The sequence below is a fragment of the Arctopsyche grandis genome, chromosome 12, assembly GCF_051622035.1.
Source record: "Arctopsyche grandis isolate Sample6627 chromosome 12, ASM5162203v2, whole genome shotgun sequence".
Lineage (NCBI taxonomy): Eukaryota > Metazoa > Arthropoda > Insecta > Trichoptera > Hydropsychidae > Arctopsyche > Arctopsyche grandis.
The window spans coordinates 14780949-14795100 of record NC_135366.1 but is presented as its reverse complement, the minus strand read 5'-3'; the positions used below and the strand labels follow the sequence as shown (position 1 = coordinate 14795100).

Sequence of the window (14152 nt, the reverse complement as noted above, 5' to 3'; positions counted from 1 at the left end):
CTACGTATAAAATTCCGTTTATATTATCCAGCACAGTACGTCAACGGCTCGGCACAACACTGCACGGAAAAGACTGCGTCTGTTCATACTATACAGCACCGCCCGTTTTCAACATGTTCATACTTTTTGGACGGCTTACATATGTATATATACGTACATTACAAAGTGTGACGATACGGTGTAATATTGCATGCATATCGTCGAGTCAATATTGTCACAATATGACGTTTTCGAAAATATTTATATGTGAATATTTCCATTGTGGCCAAAGATAGCAGGTTCTGCTTATCACGTTTCGGTGACATGTATATATTGCTATATTAATTTTATTTATTCAATCAATAATGCCCACTCGTCTAACGGATTGCTCCAATGCGACAAGTGTGTTACACAGATTAAGAATTATTTATTAATTATTCAAACAGGTATACTCATTTATCGAACACGACATCTATGATCAAACAACTAACAGTCACATCTATGGATACATTTTTGTAGCATTTTCTAATCAGCGAAAATCGAGATGCCGAATAACTCGAATTTTTGCAAAAGGGATAGAACAGGGCCAATTTGTTGGAACAGTTTCAATGAAATCAGATAAATTGGCAAACTCTGATAGGAAACGATCCATCTTGACATATCCAAGGTTTGGCCAGTAGCATTCGGAATAGAACCCCTGCTCATATTATACAGCAGCATGATCTATACTGTTTTATAATATTAATAGATGCATGTCAGTTGCTGCTTTTTAGATACGCCACGTACACATTACATGATTGTTTCCATATAAAAAGTACTAAATAATATTTTTCATACTGCGGTTTAGGTGCAGAGCTGTATTGGTATAAACGAACCTTAATTCTAAATCGACACGTAAAGTAATGTATTTATTTCTCTTTGATTACAAGTACAAAGATGAAATTGCGCGACTTAAAGAATAAGATGAAATTAAAAACAAAATAAATATATGTACATATAGCTAACAATGCGTCTAAACACACGAGTTTCGCCCGTAATGGCTCCACCATTAGGGGATGAATATTGTATGAGAGCGGCACGCACGGGGCCCCTTTTCAGTGATCGATATAGTCCCCCAGACTTTGACCATTGTTTACTGGACGAAGAGGGGCCCCTTCCCTCGACAAATGCCGATTCATAATTGATAGATCATCTTTGCCGTTGTAAATTGTTACCGTTTCTGTAATTGTGGACCCTAACTTGCGTACTGTGCTCCCCCTTCCCCATAGAAACTTTTTTTTAAAACGAGCCCACCTTTTTACCCTTATGAGTTTGGACTAAATTTAAATGTACACTGGGGGAAGTTGATTAATGATCGTTGTATGAGAAGAGAATTTCTTGGATTGCAGGGTGTTACTGGGTGGTTAATACTCGAAAATAATACTCTTACTTCCCCTTGTGTGTGAGTTATGGTATATTAAAAACGATAAAATCATGATTATAATTACTGAATTATTTAAATTTCCGTAGTTTGAATGTAGTTATTTAAAAATTATATAGAATAATCATGTAAGTAACTTTGACAAAATCACGACTTACATTATCTTTCCCTTTGTTCTACTTATGACGTAAAATATCTCTACAAGTCTCTTTCAAGAGTTCCCATCATGCACCACTTTAAGTTTTCCAGTTTTTCCTCACAAAGTTTCAACAATTACGCTCCCGAGTACTTCTGATAAAACCAAATAAGTACAAACGGCAACTATTTTTTTCAGAAATATTTTTCTCTCATCCATAGAACATATCCATTGAAGAGGGTTACCAATTCAATACTTAAGATTTTTAGTAAATTTTTCAATTTAGAACTTTATCTTTATCTTTATCTTTAGCCCTTATCAGGCACAAGAGCTCCTCTTATCTGATAAGGTATACATGACCAACGATGAAATTAAATATTATATCCTGTAAAATTGTATGTACTATGTAACCCATTTCTTTATATTACAAATAAAAAAAAATCTTAATTATAATGGTACGTTTAAAGGTTCGTTTGTACAAGCGCATCTCAAGCTGTCAACTATGTACACTTAAACGGCAATACAAAAGATATAATTTAGTACATTCTAAATGGACACATTTATATGTTCCGTAATGTGTACATGTGTGACGTATTCAATACAGCAGCAACCGATATGTTCTATTCATATTATACAGCAGTACATGTCACCGAAACGTATCAAGCAGTACGTCATGATGGAGAGTGCACTCGTTCTAACGACAGTGTACATATATGGATATTTTCAGAAACGTCATATTGTGACAAATTGACTCGATGATACGACGCAAGCAACAATGCGCCATATCGTTGCACTCTGTGATGTATATGTAAGGCGATTTTGCCTTGCACCCATCCTAAACAAGTATGAACGTTACAAAACGGATGGTACTGTATAGTATGAATAGAACTAGTTTTATTTTGTGCAGTTTTGTGCCAAGCTATTGAAGTACAATACTGGATAGTATACATAAGTGTATCTAAACGCGTGCATAAAGGAAATTTAAAACTTTCGTATTAGAATTGAAGTATATTTACATTTGTCCAATTCTAAAGACGTTTGGGCTATTTTAACTATAATCCATACACACATACGTACTATGTAAATAGGTATGTATATAGTTACTCTAACCATAACGTACTGACAAAGCTTTGTACATTGGACAGCAAGGCCAGACCCAACTCAGACATATATGTAGGTACATACATACATTATACATACGTACAATAAAACACAAATTTATTAAATATTACCAAGTATTTAACAATATTAGCATTGGAAGGGCTTTGGACGAGCGTTGTATGTTTTTAAAATAAAATCATAACGATTCTTTACATCTAATAAAATTAATTTATAATAATAGACTCAACCTGTTTATTTTTTGGAAATTCAGTCAATAACGTTTATGTTAGTCAAAATGTGCCGGTTTGTATCATTATCTAATTTATTTATGAAGTTTTCGACAAACAATACTAAATAAATTTTGTTCAGAATCCATGTAAAATATAGTTCGTAAAATGTATTTCGTAAACAATTCACGGAATACTAATAAATGTGTGAAACAAAAACACTTGTAGTTGAACAAATATTCTAAGCCCAGGCTACATATAATACATATAGGTATGCATGTACATAGTATGATAATATTTAAACAGTAGATGTTTCTAGTATGTGTCTAGATATATACTATTCTATTTTAAATTATGTAAATTAACTAATATTACAATATTAGTTGATTAAAATAAGTTCTTGCCCGTTAACCGTTGAAAAACGTTTACTTTCATGTTTGAAAATCTGGTATGAACTTATGCAATCATCCAATATATGAGCCTTTATAATTTTATGTGGCATAAGTCCAATTTTTCCATTTCGATAAATATGTCGCAAAACATAAAATGTAATGATTTGCGTTTAACAATATTTAAAAATACTGGTGGACTGTAATACGTTTATTCTGCTTTTCCGAAATTCTGTACATTTCGAATTAAAATAAGCGATAACAATTTGTGAATAAATTCAAACAGAAATAGTGTTTTTGGAACTGAAAATTGAACTTCCCACTTTCAAATAAAGCGGCTCATATGTACATATCATACATATATTTCAAAAACTTTAAAGCTATGAATACGCAAGTATATTTGAATAATGTCAATGTTTAATTTATGTTCCAGTGTATTGAAACCGAATAAAAATAGCTATTATTAGCTTGAAAACACATTTGAATATATCAATGTAATAAAACAGCGGTCAAATGTAATTGCAATTGCGATAATAACACAAAGAAACATTACGAATGCTAATAAGAAATTAGTTCCGGTAATGTTTTGTTGCATTATACATCGTCCCCTTCTTATGGTGCAAGATAACAAAGTTTAACCATTGCTTAAACCCCTCCCCACCACCCCTAAGGGCACTTTGCATAGTACCCCTGTGAAAAATTTGAATTTCCATAGCGCAAATTGAGTACGCGAGCGGTCACAGCTGCACTCGGTCTACATCTTCCAACAGCGTTTCTCAAACCCAGCAAAAACACGCACCCCTCGTTAATCCTGTGGATTCGGTTCGCCACGCGCAATAAGATAAACATTGATATACGACCGACACGAGCGGGAATCTTCCCACAGGAATCGCACGGTGCATCCCTACGATGGGGTGCGCAAAATCCCACCCTTCATGTCTGTTTCATTGAAAAGAAATATTGCAATGATTCTCTCTGATAGAACGACGCCATCTATGTAGGGACAGTCGAGGGAGACCAGAGTCGACCCGAGAGAGATGGGAGGTGGGGATGTTCCTAAAACGGTCGCCCTTTATTGGTTTATCCCTTGGTTCGATTCGGGGCGAAATGGAGCACTTCTCCGTAAGTGCACGTCGGATTCGAGGGTCATCTTTTTGGATTGTCTATGAAACCCGGCGTGTAAGTGGAGGGATAAAAACTTTGGAAAAAATGCTGTCAGACCCCTGCCTTCATCCCCTCCTCTCTGGCTAACCCTACTTTAGACATTTCGCTTAACTTTTGTGGTATGACTCTTATTACCTAAGTGCGGTGTGAAAATCGAATTGGCACATCGTACAATATTACAGGTGGATATTTTAAGTACAGATTTTACGACATTTTTAAATAGTTTTTTGATTTTGATTATTTTTTTAATATTTCTAAAACATACATATATCACTAATATTCTAACCGATGAAATATCATCGCAGGGGTGTTGACATATTAAGTTATTAAATAAAAAAAAATTAAAATAAATGTGTCGGTCCTGTGTTCTATCTGCACGCGGTCGAATTTTTTTCAGATACCTTTTAAATATATTAATATTTAATTGTTTCATATGAAAAAAAAATACCTGCTTTCCTACATATAAATAATATAAAACACCAATAGAAAAATTAATCAATTAATTTATTAATTAAATAAATTTTCAATAGATGGCACTAAATGCTTAGAGACTTAGCGCCGTCAATTAGTCTAGAGGAAACATTGGTAGCAAACATTATATATAGAAGCTTTTTTCTTTTGTTATCATATTCGTATCATATTCGTACACACAGACACACAAAATAGCGATATTGTATATATATGATAATATATTTATTTATTTTATAGTTTGGACCATTGGGGTATAACAGAAATTCCTAATGCGCCACAATGATCGAAAATATAACATAGAGAGAAAAAACAAAAAAAATGTAAAGTATACAGAGACAAAATATGTAATATATGTATGTATATAAAATTTACGTGGTATCGATAAGAATTTCAGTAACGGATACTAAGTTTCAGTTTGATAGGACTAACGGTGTTCAAAAATTTCCCAAAATATACAGACACACACACACACACACACACACACAAACACACACACACACGCCCACACATTTTTTTCTAGATCATGAGTCAGCTGTTGGCTGTTATCGGCTTTGGTTGTATGGTTTGCGTCAACTTGCTGTTACGTATTGTTACGTTCGTACAATGGGTGATTGTTGTCACATGTGACGCGAACTTTGTTTCGATGCGATTAATCCCATCGAAAAAAGATTCGCAGGAACTGCTCTGAGCAGTTAATTATCTAGCGTTAATGAATACCTAATTTGTCTATCACTTGGTTTATAATATATAATAGAATTGTCATTTAAAGTCATACATAATGTCTAAATTTATATTTGAATCACTGGAGTAACTTTTCTAATTCAATTTTATCATTTTTACACGTTGCAATACATTTGTATAATAGTATATAACATTAACAGAATGCTTAGAAACGTTGAGAGGAAAGATTGTGGGTGTTTACTTTCAGTAAACTTTGTAAATTTTCCGTTTTTCGAAATGTAATAGTGAAACTATTTATCCTAGACGAACGACGACAATCTAAATTTATACCGAAACTTTAGAATAGAAGAATTTCAGAAAACGAAAAGAATGAATGTAAAAGAATGTCTCGTTTGTAAACAAAACAACCAACAAGTTAAATGTACAAATGTACTCATCTAAGAAAAATAAAAATAAAGCAATGAACAAACTTTGCGTCAATTTTAAATCGAATTAAAGTTTATATTATTCCCAAACGAGCCATTCACGTAGATCATTATACACCAATATACATATAACGTACAACTAAAAATGCACATATGTACATAGTAATAAAATGGCCTGACTAAGCAAACAAAAGACTCGTCCAGTCTTCAAATTATTATTTCCAAGATGAGCCGGGGAAAAATTCCAGCTATTAAATTTTCTTTCGAATATTGCGAGATTTGCAAGCAAAGACACGTCGCTCTATGAGTATCGCTCATCCCGCGCTTAGTACTGGCCAGCATCAGCATCCGAGGGATGATCCTGGATTATCGTCGTCGCATTCCGAAACTCACCCCGAGGGATGTTTTTACAACTGCTCGCATCCGTCTCCGACGAACTCATATCTGCGGAACATCCGATACGTCCGACCAATAAATATTTGAGGATCGGCGGTCGAGCGCCTCGAGCGAACACACACAAGGACCCTAATCCATTCTCCATATAAAAAAATAGCAAAGATATGTAGATGTACAAAGATATGCAATAAAAATCAGTCATATGTTTTCCAATCGTTTGACAATTCTAACGATGCATGGACACTTTACCAAAGCTAATATATTTTTAAGTACATAAAGTAGTCAATAAATGGATTATCAGTTTACATTGTAATTGTATCTATTATACATATGTAAAATCCGTAGTTTTCAATTGGGGTACCCAAATTTTGTATTATTGCTGTCGGTTCCCTCATCACTGAGGATCGTGACTATGATGTGCGGTCAACCAGCTGCCTCCATTCAGTTCTAAATTCGGCCAGGCGAAGACTTGCTACCGTGGAAGCGCCCGTCGCTGCAGATACTTGGTCAGTCCAGCGTGCGGGGGATCTGCCTCTGGCTCTTCTGCCTTCGACGCTACCAACCACAACCAACCGCTCCAGGCTCTCCTCACCTCTTCGTGCAATGTGGCCGAAGAACTGCAATATACGTTTCAGGCATATTGTTGACAATCTATCCTTGATTTTCAATTCTTCAAGAATAGACACATTCGTGCGTTTGTCGGTCCAAGGCACGCGCAGTAGCCGTCTCCAGGACCACATCTCGAAGGCATCGATTCTCCGTCTATCCGCCGCCTTCATGGTCCACGTCTCGACACCATAAAGGCAGACAGAAAAAACGAGACTCTTCACGAGACGGATTTTGACAGCAGTTGTAATGGCTCTATTCTTCCAAATCTTCGTTAGTTGTGACATTGCCGATTTTGCTAATGTAATCCGGCGCCGTATTTCCAATTCGCTGCCGCCGTTGTTAGATATGAGTGACCCCAGATAGACAAAATTATCAACCACATCTATACCGTTTAAAGCTGAGTTGTTGTTTTGCAGCTGTTGGTGACGGCCAATTATCATAATTTTTGTTTTGGGGCGGTTTATCTGGAGGCCAAGCACATTACTCTCTGTCTCAACACGACGGATCAGTTCGGCCATTTCCTCATGATTATTAGCTATGAGCGTTGTGTCATCCGCATACCGAAGATTGGATAGTTTTTTTCCACCAATGGACACTCCACCCTTCCAACCATCCAGTGCTCTACGCATTATATACTCTCCATATATATTAAATAGGTCTGGAGATAATATACACCCTTGCCTTACTCCACGTTGTACTCGAAAATTTGTCGAGTTTAGCGAATTGATTCGAACTACTGCATTGTTATCATTATACAAGTTATGTATTATCTTTACAAGATGCATGGGGACTCCCATGTCCAGTAGAACTTTCCACAGATAGTCCCAGTTCACAAAGTCAAAAGCTTTTTTATAGTCTATAAAACAAAGAACGGCTGGAGTTTGAAACTCCCGACATTTTTCAATGAGTTGACGTATATTCAGTATTTGTTCCCTCGTCCCTTTGCCTTTTACAAACCCTGCTTGTTCGTTCGGTATTTGCCATCCAAGGTAACTGCTCAAACGATCTTTAATGATATACAGCAATACTTTACTAGAGTGCGATATTAAGGCTAAGGTCCTGTAATTCTCGCATTTTTTTGTAGATCCTTTCTTGTGTAAGGGAATGAATATTGAATTGACCCAATCTTTCGGCCATACTCCGTTTACCCAGATCTTGTTGCACATATTACATAGCGCCTTTATCGCAGTTTCACCAAGCTCTTTCAGAAGTTCAGCTTGTATACCATCGCTGCCAGGAGACTTTTTACATTTCAGTTTCTTTATGGCATTTACAACTTCAGATGTCAAGATGTCAGGCTCCCTGACATCATCAATTAGGGAAACAATTGAGGTCGACGAACTACCACTGTACAATTCCGAACAGTATTCTTTCCATCGGTTGAGTATCACATCAATATCTGTAAGCGTGTTTCCAAATTGATCATCTATTGTCCAAGTTTTGGGTGAAAATTTTTGAGTGACGATTTTTACTTTGTGAAAAATATCCCTTGCCTGATTCTTTAATGCGTGTTTTTCTATCTCCTCACATATGTCATTTATATATTTAGCTTTATCCCGCCTACAACTCCTTTGAATATCTTTATGTAATATTGCATACCTTTCAAGATATTCTGTCGATGTTATGCCAGTTTGTTTAAGTCTTTTACGTTCTTTTATCTTAACCCAAGTTGAATCAGAGATAAAAGACTTACGATGTTCATTTTGCGGTGTTTGATGTTTTCTGGCATACCGAATTATGAGATCTTTAAAAATTTTCCAAGACTCTTCTACATCTACATTAGGATTTATTTGGAATTCTGCATCTTTTTCTCTGATTACATTGCCAAAATTAATTACATCATCATTGGTGAGTTTAATTGCTTTATTTTGATGTCTTTTAATCATTTTCAATTTCAGTCGAAATTTAGCAACAAGTAAGTTATGGTCCGATCCGCAATCTGCACCTGGATATGTTTTGACGTTATGTATCGATGATTTCCATCTAGAATTTATTAATACATAATCGATTTGGTTGCGGTGACGATCCCCAGGAGATATCCAAGTGTACAATCGCCTAGGATGATGTTGAAACCAAGTATTCATAATGGACATTTTATTTTCAATGCAGAAACTTATAAGTTTCTCTCCTCTCTCATTTTGAATACCCAATCCATATTTACCTACTATGTTATCAATGTTGCTATTATTACCGACTTTGGCATTAAAATCACCAAGAATGATGGTCATTTCTTTGTTTGAGATATTTGACAATGTATCGAGTAGTGAAGCATAGAACGCATTTATTTTAATATCTTCGGCATCTGCAGTAGGAGCATATATTTGAAGGATGTTTAGTTTATACGGATGCGTGTTGAGTTTTAAGTGTATAAGTCTGTCACTTATGGGGTTGTAGCCAATTAGTGCACTGGTTAATTTAGATGCTAAGATCACCGCGACACCGCTATGTGACGAATCTTGGTTACCAGAAAAATATATCGTATTTCCATTTGAAGTTTTATAATGGCCGTTGTTCTTCCAGTGCGTTTCCGAGATTCCGAGTATATCTAGCCCATGACTGTATATGAAATAAATTTTTAAATTCTGTAAATTTTGTATATGTACATATAATCATACAGTTACATAATTTAAACCATAGATGATATTCAAAGAGTTCAAAGCCCTTGAAACACTTTTTCTAGAAATTTTTACTAGTTTATTTATATCCGAACCATTCTGGCCAGTTATAGTGTACACCAAAGAACAAATTGTAAATAGGTTTTTGGGCTCTTTTTTCTATTATGCTGTACATTAACATTAGAATAATATAATACATTAGCTATTAAAGTAGATATAAGATGTATTGTGAATATAATTTAATAATAATAAAAAGCATTTAAAAATCAAAATCAAATCAAAAGTACGAATTGGCAAACGAACTAGTTTGTTCATAAACAAACTATTAAGGTGCAGACACACAAAATCTTACGCGACTCGTGTTTTTTTTTTTAGATTGTTTTGTACATGTAAAAAAACCAGATATGTACATACATATATACCAGGTCAAAACCCGGTGATATTTAATCGGAGTGGTTTTAGGTTTTGCAGTGATCGATAACGATGATTCCCACATTTTTCAAAATGTAGGACAAATACGTTGGCTTAATAACATCATATGAATGAGCAATGACTAAAGAAACACCCTTCCCACTTAGAAACCACAAGCACGTGCATGCCGTACGATTCAGTGTGTTTGCACCTTTAGGCATACGTTTAAGTATTCTCAATAGTTTTTTCCATTGTCTTTGTATGTATGTATGCCTACACTGGGTTGCAATATTTTTAAAAATAGTTTCCATAGATTTACCTATGAAATACTTTGCGTTTTGAAACTAAAACCTTTGACAGCTAAAAGTTTTATGCAACACCTGGTGAGTCTATTTGAAGATAGCTTTTGACTGCTAGCACTTAATAGCTCTTGTATGAATAAACTAGTATATTCATAAACGAAACGGAAGTGAACACTTGGAGTGTAACATATGTACATACATGAACATATATATTTTTTATGTTCATTCAATATACTTAAATTTTTTCTCTTAATGCTCAGTAATTATTTATTTCTGAAAACATATTAATATAATGAAAACAATATATTGACAGAGAAAAAGCATTTCGTTTTATTGTACGTACATATTTTTAGTATAGTTTGGAAAATGCTTACTTTTAAACATTAAATTTAATATACATACAATATGTGTATATTAAATTTAAATATTTTGACTATGCCGACTGATTTGTTCGATAGTCAAAACAATACTACAGAAGAATATAATGTCAAAAAAATAATACATATAATGATGAAATTTTATTTACTAACTTGAGTAGCTTTTGTACTTATTATTTGCTAGCATCGACTCTTTTATAAAAAAAAAAACAGATAAATTATTTTTTAATCTAAATTTAGAAATTGTAAAAATAAAATTGCACATTTAACTAGCATAATGATATACAAGTACGAATAAAAAATATCGGCTTTGAATTGCGCGATTAGAAGTGAAATATGCGCGACAACTTCCTGACTCGAATTTATTAGAACGTGCATACAAACGCGATGTAAAAGAAGAAAAAAAAACAGGGGACAACAACAAAGCCCGATTCTTTTTTTAATGTACCAATTACGAGGTGGACCCTAAGTGATACCGATAGAGCCATCAGGATGCTAAATGACTTTCATTTATATCTGGGGTTGGAAAATTTTATTCGGGTCCATTTGTCAGACCACTTCTCGGAGTGGTTCGTCGCAGAATTATGTCGCGCACACTGCAAGCGTCAGAGATTCTTTGACTTTTTTCAACGGACACCCCCTTTCTACCATCTCCTCGTGCCATAGCCGCCTTCACAGTCGAGAGAAATATTATAGAAGGGGGTTTGTACCGTGCAAGAGGGAGGTAGGGTGGACCGAAATTCCCACCCCCGGCAGTTGCCGCCGTGTAAGACTTATTTTAGTCCGTATAAATCACTCTTAACTGCGCGAGCTTTCATTTTAATGTAACTTTTTATGTTTTCCCATAAAATTTACACTCGGAATAATATTTCGCAATATAAAATTGCCGCCGCTTAAGCCGGCAAGTCCGACAACGCCCCCTACAAGGACGTAGAGGGTTTGGGAGAGAGAGAGAGAGATGAGAGGGGTTTGGGGGTCTTAGGCAATTTTCTTTACTGCACCGAGGATTTTCTCGTGCACTCTGGAAAAATATTCGCTGCGATTAAACTAATTAACCCTCAGTATAATTTGAATATATCAAAGGTAAATATAGCCCAAGCCTAAGCGCTATACGCATGGATGTACATAATTCATGACTTACGGTGCGTATTTCATAAAGGTGATGCAACAGTAAAATTTTACCTGAATTTTATAAAAATGTGCCGTTCAAGATGAAACATTGCACCGAATAAATTGTGTCACCTTAATATTATACTAAATGGATTTTATTTTTAGACATTGCTATCATTACATGAGTGTTTAATGGTAAGAACACACTCAAAATTGCGTCTCGGCACGCGCTCGTAGTTTTCATCTGTAATAGGCGTAACTAAATCTTCATGTCATTGTTAATTCATACGATCTTATTATTTCAACAAGTTTCCCCTACATATCTTCATATATGGTACTCGCCATTAACGATCACTGTCAAGTCTATGCCATACAATACAAGGATAAAATATCACTGAAAACACTCCAGGGGATAACATTTGCGAAGAAATGTGATGGTACAGATTTGACCTAGCAGCGTTTTGTTGCATGTGCAAAACTATATAAAAAAAAAAACACGAGCTGCGTGCCACTATGTGTTTCTGCACCTTAAGGGTTTCTAGAAATCTTTTCTTAAACATTTTCAATTTCCGGAAAATTGTTTTTTTAAATTGTCCATATATGTAAATATACTTTAACTTGCCAGCATTTTTTTCTGAAAATACAAAAATATTATGGTAATGTAAACTGATTGATCATGGATATATTTATTATAAATTCGATCCGAGAAGAAAACTATCGAGCCTAATTTGTGAGAAATCAGGTTGCCAAGAGTATATAATTTATATATGTATGTATATAATAGGACAGAGAAATACAACCCTGTACTATTTCTCGCAAAATTTGAATTAAAAGCATCTAGAATTGGCTGATTTATTAAATTCTACAAATTTATCGATAGATGTCTCGCAAAGTTCGAGTTGTTCAACATCTCTAAATTCAGCGATTTATAAAAAAATAATATTATGTTTTTGTTAAAAAAAATGGTTTTTGTATCTAGGTATGTATAGGTACATACATATGTACATATGTATGTATGTACAATGAATCCTTTTGTTGGGAACCCATTTTAACAAATATAGGATGAAATCATTGCTTATACATATATGTATGTACGTATGTATTATATTATAAAATACGTGACTTTCATTATTATATTTTAAAACATCGAGGTGTTTTGGAGTTGTAAATCAACGTGGAAAATATTCGCAGAATAATTGAAATTTCAAATTAAAATTTAAATGAATAAACATTTTAAGAGGCCAGTCTCGATTTGCGATTATTAATATTAAAGCGGACGCAAAGGGTTGAAAATCTTGTAAAATTACTCGACTTTTTATAACTTTTTTGATTAAAAGTTCACTTTGAACGGGAGTCGGACCCTTATTCATTCTCAACGGCGTCCTTTGCCCGAAGCTCGTTAAGAATGCAACAAAATTTATTAAACCCAATAAAATTGCGTTTAATAAATTTTAATGGAAACAAATCCCTTGCCGGGGGAGGAAAGGATGGAGCCGGAAAATCGTAAAGATTTCCCACCCCTCTCATCCGGCTGAGAATATTCTATTCTCGGAATATTATCAGCTAATATGTTCGTAGGGATTATTGAAATTGGGGCGACATTCGATGGTAATCCTTGCGAGGATTCAAGTCTCACGCAGCATCAGACACTGCACACAGACCACGTATATATAATAATGAATATAATTATCGAAAGCTTTCCAGCAATTACGTCATCCAATCGAGTATTTGTAAATACGATTTCGTACAAAACACACTGAATCCGAAGCTGGAATTGCGTAGCCCGGCTTAGAAAAGCACAAGTCTTTTGTGCACAGTCAATCCTTGTAAAAGGATCCCAGTGAGAGAGGAAAAGTGCTTTCGCTCAAGAAGGGTCCCGTCGACCGAAAGCGATGAAATTATTAACGAATTGCTAGGTTCGCAACGAGCATTTGTTTTTCGTTGGTTAACTTAGCAAGCACCTGAAGTAGGACTTCTGATAACAACGGTGCAAATCTCAAACTTACATAAACTTCGAAAATAGTAAGATAATGTACAGCAGTGATAATCAATTATATATGTATGTATATTATTATTTTTATTACATTTTATTACTGGAAGGCCTTACAGGTAAACCCCAATGCGCCTTCCTGGCCAAATATAAACAATACAGCATTTTTATTATACAAGTCGCTAAATTACGAGACACTGAAAACTCGCAAATTAACGAGACATCTATGAATTGTACATACATTTTATTGTACATTAATCATACTCAAATAGTGGTGACATAGTAGGTAGGAAGGATTTTTAGCCAAATTTTAATCGGGAACCGTTTCAACAATGAAATCAGAGAAAAA

At 34.7% G+C, this 14152-nt stretch overlaps 1 long non-coding RNA gene across 1 annotated transcript in view; it reads right to left on the bottom strand.

Moving 5' to 3' along the window:
• Positions 1 to 14152, bottom strand: part of LOC143920355 (uncharacterized) — a 371671-nt gene that overhangs the window by 124250 nt on the left and 233269 nt on the right. The window lies entirely within an intron of this gene.